The sequence below is a fragment of the Leptinotarsa decemlineata genome, unplaced genomic scaffold (assembly GCF_025532065.1).
Source record: "Leptinotarsa decemlineata unplaced genomic scaffold, Ldec_3_MD MMD2_tig00000026_RagTag_RagTag, whole genome shotgun sequence".
Lineage (NCBI taxonomy): Eukaryota > Metazoa > Arthropoda > Insecta > Coleoptera > Chrysomelidae > Leptinotarsa > Leptinotarsa decemlineata.
In genome coordinates this window covers 5,728,633-5,747,331 of record NW_027412539.1, presented here as the reverse complement: position 1 = coordinate 5,747,331, position 18,699 = coordinate 5,728,633, and the positions used below count along the sequence as shown (strand labels likewise).

The 18,699-nt window shown below is 35.9% G+C and overlaps 1 protein-coding gene and 1 long non-coding RNA gene across 2 annotated transcripts in view; both read left to right on the top strand.

Moving 5' to 3' along the window:
• Positions 1–18,699, top strand: part of LOC111503546 (uncharacterized) — a 139,918-nt gene that overhangs the window by 30,959 nt on the left and 90,260 nt on the right. The window lies entirely within an intron of this gene.
• LOC141480912 (uncharacterized) lies at positions 7,398–9,162 on the top strand. Its single transcript, XR_012464627.1, has 2 exons — positions 7,398–8,627; positions 8,689–9,162. It is a non-coding gene; the product is annotated as an uncharacterized lncRNA (long non-coding RNA).

The window sequence follows — 18,699 nt, the reverse complement described above, 5'->3', positions numbered from 1 at the left end:
ACAGTACACGTAATTGCTTGATGAATTTCCAGGCAAAAAAGGAACCCAAGAAAACATTACAAACATACCAGCCCACATGCTCAACTTTTTGTGTATGTACCCCATGAATAGTCCTAGAAATACTTTCGGCCCAGTAACGACAGGAAGATTAATCTTTCTCTTGAAGACGATCACTTGGTGATCGAAACACGTGTCGAGGTGTTAAAAATAACGATTTGGTGTTGGGGAAATAACTTCAGTAATATTCATCACTACACCAAAGGTTCCAAACAGTGCATCATAAGCACAATATTTTTTAAGTGTTGTTTCCTTTCATTTGTATTGAATATTCCTATACATGGTGGATATGGTGGAAGACCAAGGACCTTGGTCAAAGTAGAATAATTCCCGTTATTATTTTTATATTTACCAAGTTTTATTTTTGTTTGTGCATACCCTAACGAGCATAAGCATTCAGCCAATCTCTGGATACTTTAGTGAGAAAATTTATATATTATAGTAGTAACTAATCCCTCGGCTTTCATTTTTTCGAAAATTGGGAAATTTTGCTGGTGGTGTTGGGACAATTTGGATTCCCTCCTCCTCCCTGGTTTTTCTTTTCGCTACAGCCCTGACTATCCATAGAAATTAATTCAAATACTGGTAGGGGTATAACTTCCTTGAGCACAAGTATTTCTCAATGGCTCCATTTGTTATTGAACTATTACAGTGAAATTCAGACACCATTCGGGAAAAATTTTCCCAACAAGATAACTGATGATACTGTTGATTCAATAGCTCGGTAACATGACTTCCTCATTCATTCATTTTAAAATAGGGTTCAATCATGTCGCGTCGCCTCAAGAATCCCATAATGGAAAAATCTGAATGATTATAAATGGTTATACACGAGTGCATATTTTATCTTTGCGATACACGCAAAAAAAAACTGTCAAATTGTTGGAGAAGATTTTATCTTTTATCAGGTTTATTAAAATAGTTTTTTATTTGTATTAAATTCTTGGGAAACTATATCAATTGTATCAGAAAGTTTTATATCTTCTGAATTAGAGGACCGACTTTAAAAAACGAGAGCAGCAATGTTCAGGAAAGAAAACATATTCTCAGAGAGGTAATCATAATTTTCATTAGGAATTTGAGGCGAAAAAGTCCCTGCTTAGGTTATTGAAAATTTCATAGTGATTTTCTAAACTTGAGGCGAAAAAGTCCCTGCTTAGGTTATTGAAAATTTCTTAGTGATTTTCTAAACTTGTCCACCCTACAAAAAAATTCTGCGAAATATCTGTACAATCACGGCAAGCAGTTGACAAGCCAAAATGTATGACATTAGCAGTAGCTGAGTAACAGTAGCTATTACATTCAAGTAGATTACTATACTTTGTTTACGAATGTGGGGTTCTAATATCATCCATATAACTGCTTGCATTGCATTTCTTACGGCGGTCGAAGCCTTCGATTTGCAATTGACAGCTCTTGGGAGCCTCAAAAATGAATGGTATTTTCAGTTTGAGACAATTCCACAGGTGGAGTTTTCGCAGAGAAAGATGTCATTATTTTCTAAGGATAAGGATGGGATTATGGATGGTATGCTATCGATTAAACCATATACTTGCCTGATTGCAGTGAAGGTTGATGTCGAAACTTGGTTTTGCATACGATTGCTTTTGGGTGTCTCGTATATATATATATATTTTTTTTCAAACATTTTATCAGAAATAAAATTTTCCTTTCAGCGATATAACACATGTGGTCATTTTTATTTGAATATGGCGGTACTATGACGACAAACAACTCTATATAAAGAGAAACTAACGACGAATTTTTTTTAGTTTTTGAATAAAAGTCAACAATTGAAATTTTTCACTTATCAACGAACTCTTTACTGACTTTTATCATACGCCAATTTTCACTTCATTGGTCTCAAAAATCAAAATAGGAAGTGGTATTTTCTGAACTTCGACATCGAAGTGTACCTCTTTTACTACAAAAAATGATACTGTGCTGTCCATTTATCTGTACCGGTGAAAAGTGTCAATTTTATGAAGTTTTTATCCCATAATGAGAGCTTAGACACTTACACTTTTTCACTGGAAGAGAAAAATAAACAGATTACTTTCTGCGACACCTTTCTGTAGTATAAGAGAGTCATTTCGAAGTCGAAGTTCAAAAAATACAAATTTCTATTTAGATTTTCGAGATAAATGATGTAAACAATGACGTTTGAACAAAATTGATAAAAAGTTCGTGGGTGAATCGAAAACTTCAATTTTCAAACTTTTATTCAAGAACTAAGCAAACTTCGATACGGAAGCGCATTATTTGTTTCTTGGAAATTACGACTTTGAATCTTGAAAGTCGAAATTTCGAGTTGGAAGTTGTAATATTGAAATTACAAGATTTCTCGAAATTTCAAGAGAGAGACAGTCGAAATTTTGAGATTAAAGTCGAAATTTCGAAATTAAAGTCGAAATTTCGAGAAAAAAGTCGAAATTTCGAGATTCAAAGTCGTAATTTCCAAGAAACAAATAATAAAAATATGTGGCCCTTCTGCCCTTCCGTACTTCGACTTTAGCATCCTACATCGAGTTTGACAATATTTCTGTATGTGATGTCATGCTATATTCAATAGAAATGGCCACATGTGTTATATATGATTTCGTTGGTACCCCTTATATAGACAGAGAATTCGAATCATGCTTTCAACAGCTTATCATCACGAAGTAAAACTTCGTTATTGATTATTAAATGAATAATTGCTTTCAGATTCTCCCTACATTTATTTTTTATCTAATTGAAGGTGGATTGATTCTCCTACGTAACATGGCTGGCAGAACTACAAATAGCCATGATGCTCCCAGGTGTGGCTCAGAAAGTTAGTAACACACCCTACTCAGAAGAAGCTGATGACTATGAAAACGACAGCAAAATTTTTGTTATAATTTCAGAGGCATAAGGCTTATTCTATTAATTGAGAAACAGTTTTGTGGATGAAATTAAACATTTTCAAAAATCAATGTAGAAGTCGAAGGAGATTTAAATTGAGCTGAATTTTCCATTTAGCTCTCCATCAAAAGCGATAAAACCAGTAAAAATATATTCGATCACTCATTCAAAACTCAACCATTTTTTGAAGTGGAAATTTCAACATACTCAACTGATGTAAAATATTATCAAAAATTACAGCTAATACAAGTGGTGAAACGGCACAGCAATAGTATGCTAGCAGATCTTGAATTCGAATCTGCCTATGACTACATATTTTTCTCGAACGTCGCTGATGGCAAAACAAAAACAACAAATGGAATAGAATGAGTTGAATCAGTAATTTCACATTCGAATACAGGATCATTTTGTTGTCTCTTTAATTTCACAACCATTGGTATCAACTGTAATCAATCATTTAGTCTGGGCTTTAAGTTCAGATTCGTATTGAATGGACATACTTTTAGTAAAATTAAGTGGTTAAGCTCATTCGACACGGAATATTGTCTAGATCATTGTGAAAAAAAAAGTAAATCAGTTCATGAAAATTCTGAAAGTTATAAACAAACATAGACCCTACAAAGCAGTGTTCGATTTTGTTGTTTATAGTTCGTAAACTATTGATATTTTTGAATTTTGAAAAAAAGATCCTTGAAGAGAAGGAAATTTACTGACAAAAAGTTCCAACTTCCGAAAAGGTATCTCCAATATTTACAATTTTAATTTAACGCTGAAAATAGCCGTTCGCCTGCCATTTTTAGGTTGAGCGCACGGCCTCTAAGCGAGTACGTAACTTGAAAATGAATTTTTTGAGGTACTTAAAGTAAATAGAAAAATTTAAAAATATTTTTGATATAATCTTTCATTGGAGTTAATTTTTCAATAATTTGGACAATTGTTAATTAACAAAATTTTCTAAAACTTTCTTTATCGTTCAAAGTAAAATAAATATTTGAATAATTACCGTGCAATTATTCCGCTCCGTGGATCCCTTCTTAGATATATACAAAAGAAGATTGCATGATAAAAGTCCTGAAAATTTCAATACTAGAGTTTTTTTCCCAACACCAAATTGTTATTTTTAACACCTCGACACGTGTTTCGATCACCAAGTGATCAACTTCAAAGAGGAAGATTAAAACTCAGTTTTGATCTTGATAATTTATGATATGTTTGGATCATATCATAAATTTTTGAAATTTTTCTATTTACTTTAAGTACCCCAAAAAAATTATTTTCAAGTTACCTACGTACTCGCTTAGAGGCATGCGCGCAACCTAAAAGTGGCGCGCGGGCGGCTATTTTCAGCGTTAAATCAAAATTATAAATAATGGAGATACCGTTTCGGGAGTCAAAACTCTTTTTTAGTAAATTTCCTTCTCTTCAAGGATCTTTACATCAAAATTCAAAAATACTTATAGTTTACGAACTATAAACAACAAAACCGAACACTTTTATGTCAATAAATGATATTCATAAACTGAAACAAATAATTTTTATTTCCATTTGTTTATAATTTTTTTATAAACAAATGGACTATTTCAATATTTGAAAAAAAAATTCACAACTCTATAGAAAACTGTCAATTATGATTTGAAAAATTCTTAATAATGATATTTAATTGTTTATGATATTTTTTTATATATCTACTGTTTAAATTAAAACGAATTCTCCTCTTAACTCAATTTTTTTTTGAAAGTTATACAAATTACAAAAACAACCACGAGCATTAAAATGCCGAAAACAATTTTCTTCCATTATTTATTCAATTTTGAAAATACACTTGCTGCAAAAGTTGTAGCAGCTGATACATTTGTTGACTCATAACTTTTAAACTATTAGAGATACGACAATAAACATTCAGATTATTTTTGTAGATAATTGAATCATCTTTTAAATGTCTTCTTGCATATATTTTTCAGTTAATGTTTATTTGCTGTTTTAGGCATTTATTTAAAAAAATTAACGATTTCCTCGAGTTTTTTAACATTTTCAGGCTTACAGCTCAGTAAAAAATGCGGGGGGGGGGGAAGTTTTTGAAGTATGTACTTGCAATATCTAGGTTTGAAAGTGAATATATATATATATATATATATATATATATATATATATATATATATATATATATATATATATATATATATATATATATATTTCGGATATTTCGTCTGAATGTCGCTGCGCAATGGCCCCATGCAGTGCAGGCATACAGGATTATTGGTGGCAATAGTAGGGTCTTTATCATCACCAACTTCACGTGGAGTCTGGCAGCCCTCGCCAGTCGTATACTCTGTCGTACGTGTGTCATGAACGTTAGTCTTCTGTCGAAGGTGACTACCAGGTATTTCGCTTCGTTGCTCCACGGAATCTCTTGTCAGGACAAAGGTGACGTTTCCTTTCGGGGGTACCAGTCTCCGGATGAGTAGTACCGCCTGACTTTTGTCAGGATTTATACTGATTTTCCAAAGGTTGCTGCTGTTGCAAGTGTGACATGCGCTTGGCTTGTTGATCTCGCCAGCAGAGCTGTGTCGTCCGCGTAGAGTGTCAGCTTGTTAAAGTTTTTCTCTGTCTTGGGCACGTCTGCTGTGTATACCGAGAAGAGTTGTGGCGAAAGGATTGCATCTTGTGGAACATCTGCTTCCAGTAATCGCATGGTGGAGAGTTCTTGCCCTACTCTGCAGTGGCATCGCCTGTCAGCTATAAAAGATTCGATTAATCTTACCATTTGTATCGGTTAGCCAAAATTGCTCATTTTGCTAGCAGTCTGTCATGTCAAACTCTGTCGAGCGCCTTGGAGACGTCTAGGTATATCGCTCCGGTGTGGTATCCTTTGCCCGGGTTGAAACCTTCCGTCGCATGGTCTACTACCCTCAGGACTTGCAACTCTGTCGAGTGTTCGGATCTGAAACCGAACTGTTCGTCTGGTAAGATTCCCAGTTCGTTGGTTTGGTCTTCTAGTCTTTTCACGATGACTGGTTCTGCCACTTTTTTCATGAAAGGGGTTATGCTTATTGGCCTATGGTTATATGAAAGTAAGTGGTTCTTCTTTGGCGTCGGGATGTGAGTGAGCGTTGCCTCCTCTAACGGGTACGGGAAATGCTGTAGTCTGAGTATAGCGTTGATGATATTCGTTATTGCCGCTATACCCTTCCTTGATAGGGTTTTCAGTGCCCGATTTGGTACCTGGTCCGGGCCTGGGGCTTTCCGAGTGGCTAGGCATCTCACGATTCACGATGCCTTTCACTTCCTCGGGTAATGTCGGTGACAGGGGTTGCGCGTTGTCCCTTCGTTGCCGTCGTATCCTTCGTACAGTCTCTTCTACCTGGTTTTTGGTTCCTGGTTCCGTAAACGAGACATCATTCGCTTCAATTTGGTCGGTGTAGACGATTCCTTGCTCGCCGTGTATAGATTGAAATGGTTTTCGGTGTCCCTTCCTAAGAACTTTCTGCATTCTCCATGCAGATTGGTCTTCGGTTCCGATTGAAGTCATGAGTCGGTTCTGGTCTCGTATTTATGTCCCTGGATGAATGGAAGGTGGATCGGTAGTGGAGGCGATGGTGGAGTTGGTAATGGAAACAGGGTTGTTGCTTGCAGAAGCGAGATGTGCAGTGTTGTGCAATAATGATCTCCATAAATGAGATAATCTTTGTGAGTCATCTCGTTTGTTGTGGCAGTTTGGATGTTTTTTAATTTCAATAGTTTCGCGGATTATCATGGCCTGCAGAGTTTTTTCGGTGGCAATGGTTTTGGTGTTTTTGAAGCTTATTGTGTGTCCTGTTTCACGAGAATGTTTTGAAGCGGGTGAGACCTAATTGGGTGTGGTGTCCTTATGTGTTGGTAGAAAAGTGGACATTTAATAGTTGGCCATGAATACTGCTCTTATATCGTGCCTTTTCAGAATTCGGCTCACTTTGTTGGTAATTCCAAGAATATAAGAAAGGAAAGCTTTTGGTGGTCCGTCTGTTCATCGAGCTGTTTGGGATGTGTTGAACGGGTTTGGTGGATCTTTGAATTTGGGATTCGGGATAGCCGTTTTGGTGTAGGGCGAATTTGAGTTCGTCTATTTTCTTGAATTTATTGTGGCTGTCAGTAAGTCTGATGGACCTGTAGTAGTTATTTACAGCTGATTCTCGGCCTTCCCCCACCACTATGACGTATTAATTGCTTTTTTTATTAGTTGTTGTTTGGTGAAGTCAAGGTGATGTGACCTTGAAGGGTGTGGTGTATGGATCGTTCAGAATTTTTTTCCCGGTTCTAATCCTCCCCCCACCAATATGACGTGTTATTTGCTTTTTTTGTTGTGCAGTGAAGTCAAGGCGTTGTGACCTTGAAGTGTCTGGTGCATGGATCGTTCAGATTTTTTTTTCATATGAGATTTTGTGTGTTTATGTGTGTGTGTGTGTGTGTGTGTGTGTGTGTGTGTGTGTGTGTAGGAGAATGCACGGTAGAGGGTTTCATCATGTGCTTGTTTGTCTATGTACGAACATACGTCTGCATACTTCGAAGATCCTCCAAGTAATAAATGCTCCATCGGTGTTAGGGCACCAAGTTAGTAGTGGAGTGACGTCACAGCAATAACCGTTCAACGGCTAGAGAGCGACATGTTCACTCCACGACGTGTGGCAGAGTAATGCGTATTCATCGGTCTGCCCTCACCTCTCCCGAAGCGATGAAGGTTCGCTCTAGCCCCGCTATCGATGGTGACACAACGGCAGCCGAGGACCGTCTGCCTAGCGTCTACCCTCTCCGAGACCGCAACGACCATTGCTTGCTCGTACCGGCAACTGTTATCGCATCAAGTTGGGAGATGGGCTTGGCTGTGACGTCAGGCATCTCTAGTGGATAGCAACTAGCAATGTGAATCTTTCACGGTTTCATGGTGGGGGTGACTCACACTGTTTAATATAAAAGAAATGCCTGGCACACTATGAAATCAGTAGACGAATATATCTGCAGCAGTTAGCAATTGGTAGAGTGTTATTCAGTTCGTAATAGAAGGAAGACGGTGAGTGTATTTGTCTGTTGGAAATTGTTTATATTTTCATATATATTTTCATCATGTCCGTTTCAAAAGTAGACTTGAATAAAATTAATAATTTGATTGTACAGGAGGTTGAAATACTAGAGCAAAAGGCCTTATCATCATTGCCAATTGATGAAGTGTACATGATTAAAAATATGTCAACTTATTCTACACGATTTGGTAAATCAATTTTATTAACTTTGCAAGATGTGAGCAATGATAAATTATTTAAAACATGGCTACCAAAACGTATTTCGTTGCAATTCAGTGATGACGATATATCTTGTATCAACTCATCAGGTGGTAGTTATACGATGATGTATTTAGGACAGAGCCAACAAAGTTTTGCTGGCATGAAAACGCGATCTCTAGTCAAATTCAATATGATTGAATAATAGTAATAATTTATAGTGAATTTCTTTAGGTCATAGCTTACAAAGTTTTTTTGGTGTGAAAACGATAACTCTAGTCAAATTCAATATCATTGAATAATAATAGTAATTATAATGAATTTCTTATTGTTTTATTAATATTCATATATTAGATGATAATTATATGGAAATATAAACATTACTAACTTAGTTGAATACACTCACTTTGTAACTACAAGTAAAATGGGAATGTGAGTATTATATCACTGAAAAATTGGAGGTTGCTTATTGTTTATTTTTATTCGATTTCAGTTCCACCATTTAAAGATGTGGATGCAGTACGCAAGTCAAGATTGGGTCGATATTGTAGATCTCAAATCATCGGTTCAACATTTGTCGTCTAAATTGAAGGTGTTGGGTGATGGAGCCGAACATGCAAGCGTTTATGATATGAGTGTATGCTATGATGAAAAACAAATCGAATTATGCCTTCGTGATGCTGAGAACTATTGGAGTGGTGCAGAAGTTTGCAACAAATTTTTGGATAATGAATTGGAATTGTGGCAACTTTGTGAGGTTATGATTGAACTGAACCTAAGAAGATTCCTGTATAGCCTCCAACCATACTTGCCAGAATGGATTATTCATCACTTTGAATTGAATGATGAAAATCGAGAGGAAATTGAAGATGGTCGCGAAAATGATGATTATGAGGAAGAAGTTATTTTAGATAGTCTGTATGTTCCTGTAAATCATAAATAATGTCAAATAAAAAACTTTGTATTATTTTCATGTTTTATTTATTTAAATCTGATGAAATACAATAGAAAATGATTACAAAACAATTAATATGATATAAAATACAATACATGATATAAGTCAGTTACAAATAAAAAAAAAAAAGATCATAAAACAGTACATGATAGAGTGAAAAAAAAGTGTCAATATCTGCTATGAACTGAACCATCCAATGCATTGTATGTTAAAACTGTATCATGCAAAATTAATGCATATACTTTAGTGTTGTCTGGAAACTTGGTCTTCCTCGTCTCAAACTCAATCTTTATATCAATAGTTGATGATTTTGTTGCATTCGGTTGATGGGAACAATCGATGACGAATAGTGGATTCTCTCTAAATTGTCCAATGTCCATCAGAGGTTCACTCATATCTTTATCATAATAACTTCGCTGGAAACTCTCAAAAGCATAATAAGCAGGAGCATCAAGTTTTTTATCGAAATTCAAATTCCAACGCTCATATGGATAAACTTCAGAATTCAAGTATACTCGAATACTATTGATATCAGCAGTTGTGAATTTTGTAATATCTTGTGTTCTATCTTCAGATGTGGTAGTACTTTGGAATGCGATGATGACAAAACGAGGAGTTTCCAATGCGTTAGTTGTTTTGATGGCCCATATGTCTGAAGAAGTCCCACGTAATGATGGTAGTTCATAGAGGTCCCACATACGATACGCCAACTTGATTTTGGCATTCAGACCGCTTTTGTTTATTCTACTCAAAAGTTTAAGCTTGTGTTTATCATCTGGTACAATATGTCTTATTTTCCATTCGATTTTATTTATTTCCAAATCAGCATCAACTTCACCTATATATGAGTTTTTGAATGATCGAGCGATAATCAAAATCAATTCCTGTTTGGCATTCAAGATACTTTTGTTGTAATCTTCAGCAAAACCCATCAAATATTTCAGTGGTAGTTTTCCACTAAAAACATGACTGTTTGTATCCAAGATATCTTGCTTCAATTGTGAAAGTCCCCAACCAGATGTCAATAATGTGTTAGCATGAGATTGTCCAAATGATATCATGGTTTTCATTGTAGATGTTATCCCAGGTTTTCTAACAACAGCCACTTGTTCACCACCCATTTCATAACGAATTTCGTCAAAGAGAAATGCAATTGCATTATTCGAGAGATAGCATGTTTTCGCTACATCTTTGGGGGTGAATTTACCTTCTATGTAAATGAAGCTCTCGGCAATATCTAGTATAACATCTTGATTATTGATTGCAATTCTGATTTCATCCGAATTCCTGAATAGCGGTGATCCATAGGGCTTATATGTGTGCTCATGTAAACTTATGAGAGAATGATCGAGCACTGGTTCATTGAATATATTCAACTTTTCATTGTTTGTTTCGAGCACCATTGTTATTTTCTCACTTTCAATCCAATCGATTTCAAAAATTTAAAATCACTCACAGACAGAGCTTTATGTGCTAACTGTTTAGCATACACTTGTGGAATGAGCTTCTTTTTATGCACACCTTTCTTTTTGATAGTGCAACTCGTTTGGGATTGTTCAATGCGATTTTGTCTATTATAAATGAAACCCATAACAACAGTTATTCGATTTTCTTCAATTCCAAAATAATGAAAATCTCTTCTTCACTTCCAAAATCGATAAGGTTATTTTTTTCATCCAAAATACGCACTGTAATGTTGTGAATCAATTGACGACCTTCTGGACTGACAGGCATATATATAATACTGTGTGGTTCTTTAGTGAGATTGTAGCCAGGTTCAACATCAATATCGAATGAGAAAAGAATGTGGGATTCTTCACCATTTATATATGAACCAGATATTATATTGCAATCTAAGCGGATAAGTCTCACAGTTGTAATGTTTATTGGTAATGATGATTCATGTATCTGATTTGGTGGAAATATTTCATGAGCGAACCCCATCATTTCTGCTATTGAATTTGGATGTGTCAGATCAATTTCATATTTGGATCGCATTTCACATTTGAATGTATTATTATTGGCGTGTAGATAGAAAATATCATCTGCAACGACATCATTTGGTTTTTTATCATGAAACAATCTGAACATGATATGTTTCTGTATGACGGCATTGATCTCTTCTATTTCATAAGCACCACATGGAATTTCAATTGTCAACTTTTGGGGTATCGATGAGTTGTCATTACTGATTCTAAAACTAACTAAGTTATTAGCTTCAGTTATATTATTGATTGTATTGCACCCATAGAATCCCAAAAGTCCTAATCCATAACGACTGTTCCTATCCAATTCAATTGGTGGAAAAAAATCCGCACTCAAGACACTTGTCCCGACAGCTTGTAGCTCGAACTTTCGTGACATGACTGATGAATATTTTGAAACACATTTCAATTCATTATTGTACACAGCAACAGCACATTTGAGACAATTTACACTTTTTGGAAGGTGTTGTATTGTAATAAGTATCATTTTTATTGATACCAATATTCACATCCTCTATATTACAAATACAACACATAGATTTCCGAGGTATAGGACCGTCATTAACATCCGATTCTGAATTTTGATCGTGGTGGTGGTGCTCATAACAATATCTATGTTTCATTATATCGATGTCATCTTGCAGATGCTTAGGCAACTTTTCCCAAACATATGCAATCTCATGTGCAACACATGCAAGTATCACTTCCTTAGGCATATTTGCAAGCATCACTTTATCCATTTTTTTCAAGGTACCATATTTTGAAAACATTCTAAGTGAAAACCCCATTCCCTTGATAGCCTCCCGATCCAGTTTTGGTGTTGAATCCATTTTTATTTGGAAAATTATTTAGAGAGAAACTGCAAGCACAAGTGACCACAGAGAACTGTATTGAATTTCTGTTGTCGATCATAGTTATATTTGATTTTTACATTCGAACATTTTCGAAAGAATCGAGTCAATTCCAATGGTGGGGGTAGATCTCCAAAACTATCGAAATATGTGACTTCTTTCCCACATTTTTTATATGCCACCCAATGTGTTCCTGGTCCACTTATTCCATCTAAATTAACAATAGCTGTCTCGTTTTGTTTTGGACCTGAAGATGGTAATCTATCACGCATAAAAACACCACGAAAATGTGGAATTTTCATTTTTTGTGCATATTAACTGAGATCGAGATCAGTAAGAGGCCTCTGAGGTAGGGGTTCAATTAGTTTTTTGTTTTGTTTGTGGCTTTGTATGGTTTTAAATATAGTCCTAAACCTTTACGGTATGGTTTGAGATATATTCCACTTCCGCGTTTGCCTAATGCTACAGCCTCCATGGTTTTATTGTGACGATTGGCTTCCATTAAAGCCGCTCTGCTGGCTTTTGCCGAATTCACGGCCTTGGTAATACCAGCAGCGGCTCCCGCCAAACTTCCTAGTGCGGATAGTCCAGCAAAAATTGGTATCAATGGTAAAAGTCCACCGATCTTGGGAACAGGAATTATGCGTGGTGTGCGGATTTTCTTCTTTCCACCGGCAGCTTTAAGGTATTTACGTGCCGCCTGCAATGCCACAGTGATAGCTTTTTTGCTATTATTCGTCACAAATTGATTCCCACCAGCTTTCTTCAATACATTTCGCACTTTATGGACTATCCCAGCACCAAATGCAACTTTTTTAATTTTATTTTTCTTCGTTTGTTTCCTCTTACATTTTTTCTTATTGGTACTACAACCCATGCCCATATGTCTTTTCGCTTTCATAATGTTGGTGACAAGTAATGCAGCTGCTCTTTCCCCAATACTCGCGTCCTTCGATTTAACCCTATCCCAAGCGCTGTATTCAAGTTCTTCGTCGGCTAAATGTCTTGCTGTAAGATCGGATGGATGCTTAGAATATTGAATATCGTGTTTTTTGCATTCAATATCTAATTTATTGATTCCAGGGTCGTTACGAGCTAAACGTTGTTTCAATTTTGTACCCGGTCCACAGTATTGATAACCTCCGGGTAGATGTAATTCGAAAGGAAGTTTGTTTATTAAATCATTAACAAAACCACAACCTCTTTTAATTTTACGATCACTTTCAATACGTCCGTATCGTTTGATGGTACACATTGAAATGAATAAGCTAATAACATTTATATAGTCTCCAACCACGGCACGATGCGCATTGTAAAACAGAAAGAAAAGTTTGCTGTAGATAATCTAGATGAGAAATTTGGGTGTGGATTGAATGGACAAAGGGTATTCAGACATGGTCCACTACTTCCATCATCAGTTCGAGGACTCATTATAGGACCTTCAAATTGTGGAAAGACGAATGCAATGATATCACTATTAACACATCCACAAGGACTGAGATTTAGAAATGTGTATCTCTATTCGAAATCACTCAATCAACCTAAATATCAGTACTTGCGAAGTGTTTTGGAACCTATAAAAGGATTAGGTTTTTATACATTCAGCAATAATGCAGAAATAGTGGAACCCTCCGAAGCTAAGCCTAATTCTGTTTTCATTTTCGATGATGTGATATGTGAAAAGCAAGATATTATTAGATCATATTTCTGTATGGGACGTCATAAGGATGTTGATTATTTTTATCTAGCACAGACATATTCACGGGTACCCAAACAGTTAGTGCGTGACAATACCAATTTCATTATAATGTTCAAACAAGATGAGACGAATTTACATCACATTTATTCAGATCATGTTTCACCCGATGTAACATTCAAACAATTCCAATTGATGTGTGTTAAATGCTGGGAGGACCAATATGGATTTCTAGTCATTGATAAGGATAGAAAAATAGATGAAGGTAGATATCGCAAAGGATTCGATAGTTTTATATACCCATGATCTTGTTTTTGGAACTTATTCGATCACTGAATATTGTAGAGGTCACTTCACCAACGAATTAAGCTTTAATTCAAAAAAAAGGGCATTATGAATACAAAAAAAGATCCTGAAAATAAAAACAATGAAATAAATTTGAAACGTCAACTAGTAGAGACAACAGAAACTGTCAGGCAGAAATTCAACTCTATCAAGAATGATAATATTGAAAATCGTACGACACTTGAAAGATTGTATGAGCCCATAATGAAACCATTGAATGTTTTATCATCAAACGCTATTTCTAAATCACCAGTGTTATCACCAAATCATGGAACTGTTCAATCTACTTCAAATTATCCCATGAGTACTCCAATAGGAAGAAAACAATCTTTTGGTAGTGTATCATCTGTGAATAGTGACACGAGCACACTTCAAGACGATATGAGAACAACTCTATTCGAAACACCATCATCGTCCCACATCGATTCCTCGGATCCTGACATCTCACCTGTTATGAATGAAAGTGGTGAAGATGTTTTGATGAAACATTTGAATAATATAAAATCTAGAAATCCAGCATATGATGGAACATTTGGCGTACGTATGGATCCAATTACACAAAAGCTGAAAATGGGAAGTCTAGTGGTACATTTCAAAGATGGAAACATTTCATTTTGGGATGCTAATAAAGTGAAAAAATATGAATGCGCAGGTAGTCCAGAATTGTATGATATGATTTTTCTGAAGAATCCACAAGATGTTGATAATGAAGAAACTCGTCAAGTATATTCCAAAATATTGAAAATAACGAATGCTCCATATAAACAATATCATCTGAAGAATGGTTTTAAAAATACAAATTCTAAAAAATTTCGTGAAGTTATCAAACCTCTATTAGACTCACGACAATATCCAATAAGAAGTAGAAGTAAAATTGGTGGAGCACTCAAACGAGTGAAAATGGAGAAAATATATAATTCTAAACCTGTGAATTATGTGTACTGGAATTCACCGAAAGAGTTAGTTGCTCGCCTACGACTATTGGTAGCTTCAAAGTCAGCTGGACATACCGGACATGATAATGAAATAATTTCAATAATTGAAGAATTACGTGAAGAAGGTATAATATATTAACATATTCACATGTAATGATCACTGTCACATCATCATTCAATGCAGTAACATTATCACCTTTTCTCTTTAATCATATTGAAATAGAATGACTAATGAAATAAGTGATGTCAAACGACAAGTTGTTAATGAATTACATAAACCTGCAAGACGTAATTTTCGTAGAAGAATAACCACCATCAAAGGTTTTGCAGATCTATGGCAAATAGATTTAGCTGAACTGCAACCTTATGCAAAAAGTAATGAAGGATACCGATATATACTTGTAGTGATAGATTGTTACTCCAAATATCTGTGGACTGTAGCAGTTAAAGATAAAACAGGTAGTACAGTAACTAATGCAATGAAATGTGTACTGAAAGAAGCCAAATACTCCCCCAAACACATACAAAGCGATCAAGGGAAAGAATTTTTCAATAAAAGCTTAATATCAAAATCATTTATCGAATCTTGACTCGATAAATGTAATACTGGAATATTTTCAAAATCAGTCTGATCGATATCAACAAGTGGTGAACCATCTTCAGCAATCAATAGCGGCATAGAGCTCATGATTATTAAGGTCTGAGGAATGATATGTGATAGCAATAGAATGTGGATAGGAAAGGTGATGATGTTACTGAGACCTCACCATTTATAGAAGAAAATAAACTAGCGCATGCGCTCTTTCATCAACTGGCACATGCGCTCTCTCACTAAACTATTCACGCATGTAACAATCTTTGTCATTTAAGAGGAAAACTTTGTGTTGCATGCATGTATTTTTAAATGTTAGAAAATAATACAAATAAATTCAAAATATATATATTTATTAATAATAGAGGACAATAACGATAATAAAAAATGAAAAATGTTAATATGTCTCTGTGGATGTGGAACGTTCTTTGACTCTATTCCTCAATAGTTGTTGCTCGTGCGTCAAACACCAACATTGAAAAAAATGGATTCTCCTATTGGGGTAGAGTTGACCAACCTTCTCACACAGATCCCAAGTACTTCTACATGCATTGCATACATGATTCCAACAATTCATGGAATATGTATCACAACGCAAACAACGTTGCAGTGGAGTTGGAACGGCAGCACAGGTACCACAAATATTTCTACAGATACCTATATTGTTAAATATTATAGGTTCGGAACACTTCAGACACTGTAACTGTTGTTGACGATAATCCGATTTTGTTCGCTTCGGTGGATGAGAAGGAGGCGATAGTTGAATCCGCAACACGCAATCACTACACATACCAGTACATGGATTGATTGAATCCTTAGGTCTACTTATTTGACAAAAGTAGCACACAATAGCCCCTGCAATCATCATTGGGTAGACACACACTTTTGGTTTTTCATTCCACTCTTTTGGAAACGGCATTTTACTAATTCGATTAGAAATATTAAGAGATGACTTACAGAAACTCTGAATGCTCTCTCCTATACCTACGATCTCTATTTATACAAATCAACATCATGTGGAAGTATAGTGGGATAACTTCTCCTACTATTCCACTCTAAACGAGTCAAGTGGGAGTCGCATCACCTTCTATATAGGTTGACTTGCAAACCTAGAGTTCATTCATTCACTCTCTATAACTGTGAGCAAACAACAACAAGATGAATTCTGCAAAAATAAATGCTGCATTAAATAGAATATCTGCTGTTGATGAAAACAATTGGATAGACGAATCAGATGATGAGGATGTCAATGTTCCGCTAGAGGAAGTAATAGTTGAAGCAGAAGATGTTGGAGTCGATGAAGATGAGATAGACGAAGTTGAAAACGAGGCCATTCAAAGCGACGAAGATGATGACGTGATGGAGTTTGAGAGGGTCATGGATGAAGAAGGAGATGATGAAGGGATAGAAGCTGACACAACTGAAGGTGATGGTGCTATGAGGATCGGTATGCGAACACTCAATGTCAGTGAGACACTGGAAGATCCCTTGGATTTGTATTGTGCGATGGATGCATACGTATTGATCAGCACAATAGATGGAGAGAACAAAAAACTATGTTGGTGCTGCTTTCGGTTTTATTCGCATAGAAACAATAATGGAGGGTGGTATGCCCATGTCAACACCCACAACACTGTCTCAATTATGGAAATGGGACAGAATTGGTGTGAAGCTTGCGAGAGGCCACTAACAAACTTCACCCGAGTATCTACATGTATTATATGTAATAATGTCCAACCTGTGGCACAATAACCGTGGACCTACTGGTCAAAAAAAAACAACAGCCCTTTTCAGGGCTACATTATTCACACAAACAGTAGTTAGTTGTATTAGTATTCATAGATTATGTGACAAATGAATACTTTGACTAATAAAAGTCTAAGTTGGAAATTTGTTAGTCTTTGAATATCTATACATTATATGACAAATAAATTACTACTTTGACTGAAAAGTCGAAATTTGGAATTTGATAGTCATTGAATATCTATGCATATGATGAGTACTACTTTAAATGAAAGTTGAAGTTGGCATTTTGTCAATCATTGTATGCATATAATGATGAATACTTTCACATACATATATTTCGTTTGAGATTATAATGTTAACATAATGTTAACAATGGTATGAATCTGTTTCTGTTTGAAAGTATAATGGTAGCTCTGAAAAGAGGTATTTTTTTTATTGTTTCAGTCTTTAATTGTAGCCCTGAAAAGGGCTGTTATTTTTTTATTTATCCATGCAATGATATGGACTAACGCTCCTCATCATCAGAAACAATAATTATGGTATCGTCATCTGAATCAGATGATATACTAATGATATCATCCTCATAGTCATCTGAATCAGATGATATACTCATGATGTCGTCGTCGTCATAATCATCTGAATCAGATGATATACTAATCACATCATCCGCATTATTATCGTCAACAGCATCTATGTCGTCCTGAATACCTTGTTCCACTCGTTCTGCGAAATCATCAGGAAGATCATAGATTCGCTGCAGAAATTGAGCGAAGGTTGTACTCAAATGATCAGACGTTGAATCTATTTCATGTACTTGGATGGGTTCTGTACTCGACATTGTGGAAGAATGATATAGAACTGGGATTGTTGCTATATTTATATTGGAAGAAATGAAATGGAGGGGGTGAAATGTAGAACAGTGTTTGAGATTCGAAAACATCAAGAATGAAACTCTGAGCGATTATTAGGAGAAATTCTTAGTGATTATTATGGAAAAAAAAAACTAATAAGAGGGGGAGGAAGGGAGAGGAAGGGAGGAAGACACTGCCCCAGCCTCGCAGTGCCTCGTGTACACCAACCAAAAAGTGTGTACTCCGTGGAAGGAAAGGAAAGGAAATGATGGACGAGTAGATGATTATATGTCATCATCGGAATTGAGGACATCATCATCGATCAGGATTGGGGATGGCGGAGGACTATCCTCGATGAGGATAGGGGATGGTGGAGGACGTCTAACGTCAAGCTCGTCATCAGCATCATCGCCAGAGTCGTCGTCGTCATCATCGTCGTCGTCGCTGCTCATTGGGACAATGTCATCATAAGCAGGGTCCCACCATCCGTCAGGATCTGGATATTCCGAATCGTCCAAGTGTCCTTCGTCACTGCCAGTGACATGTTG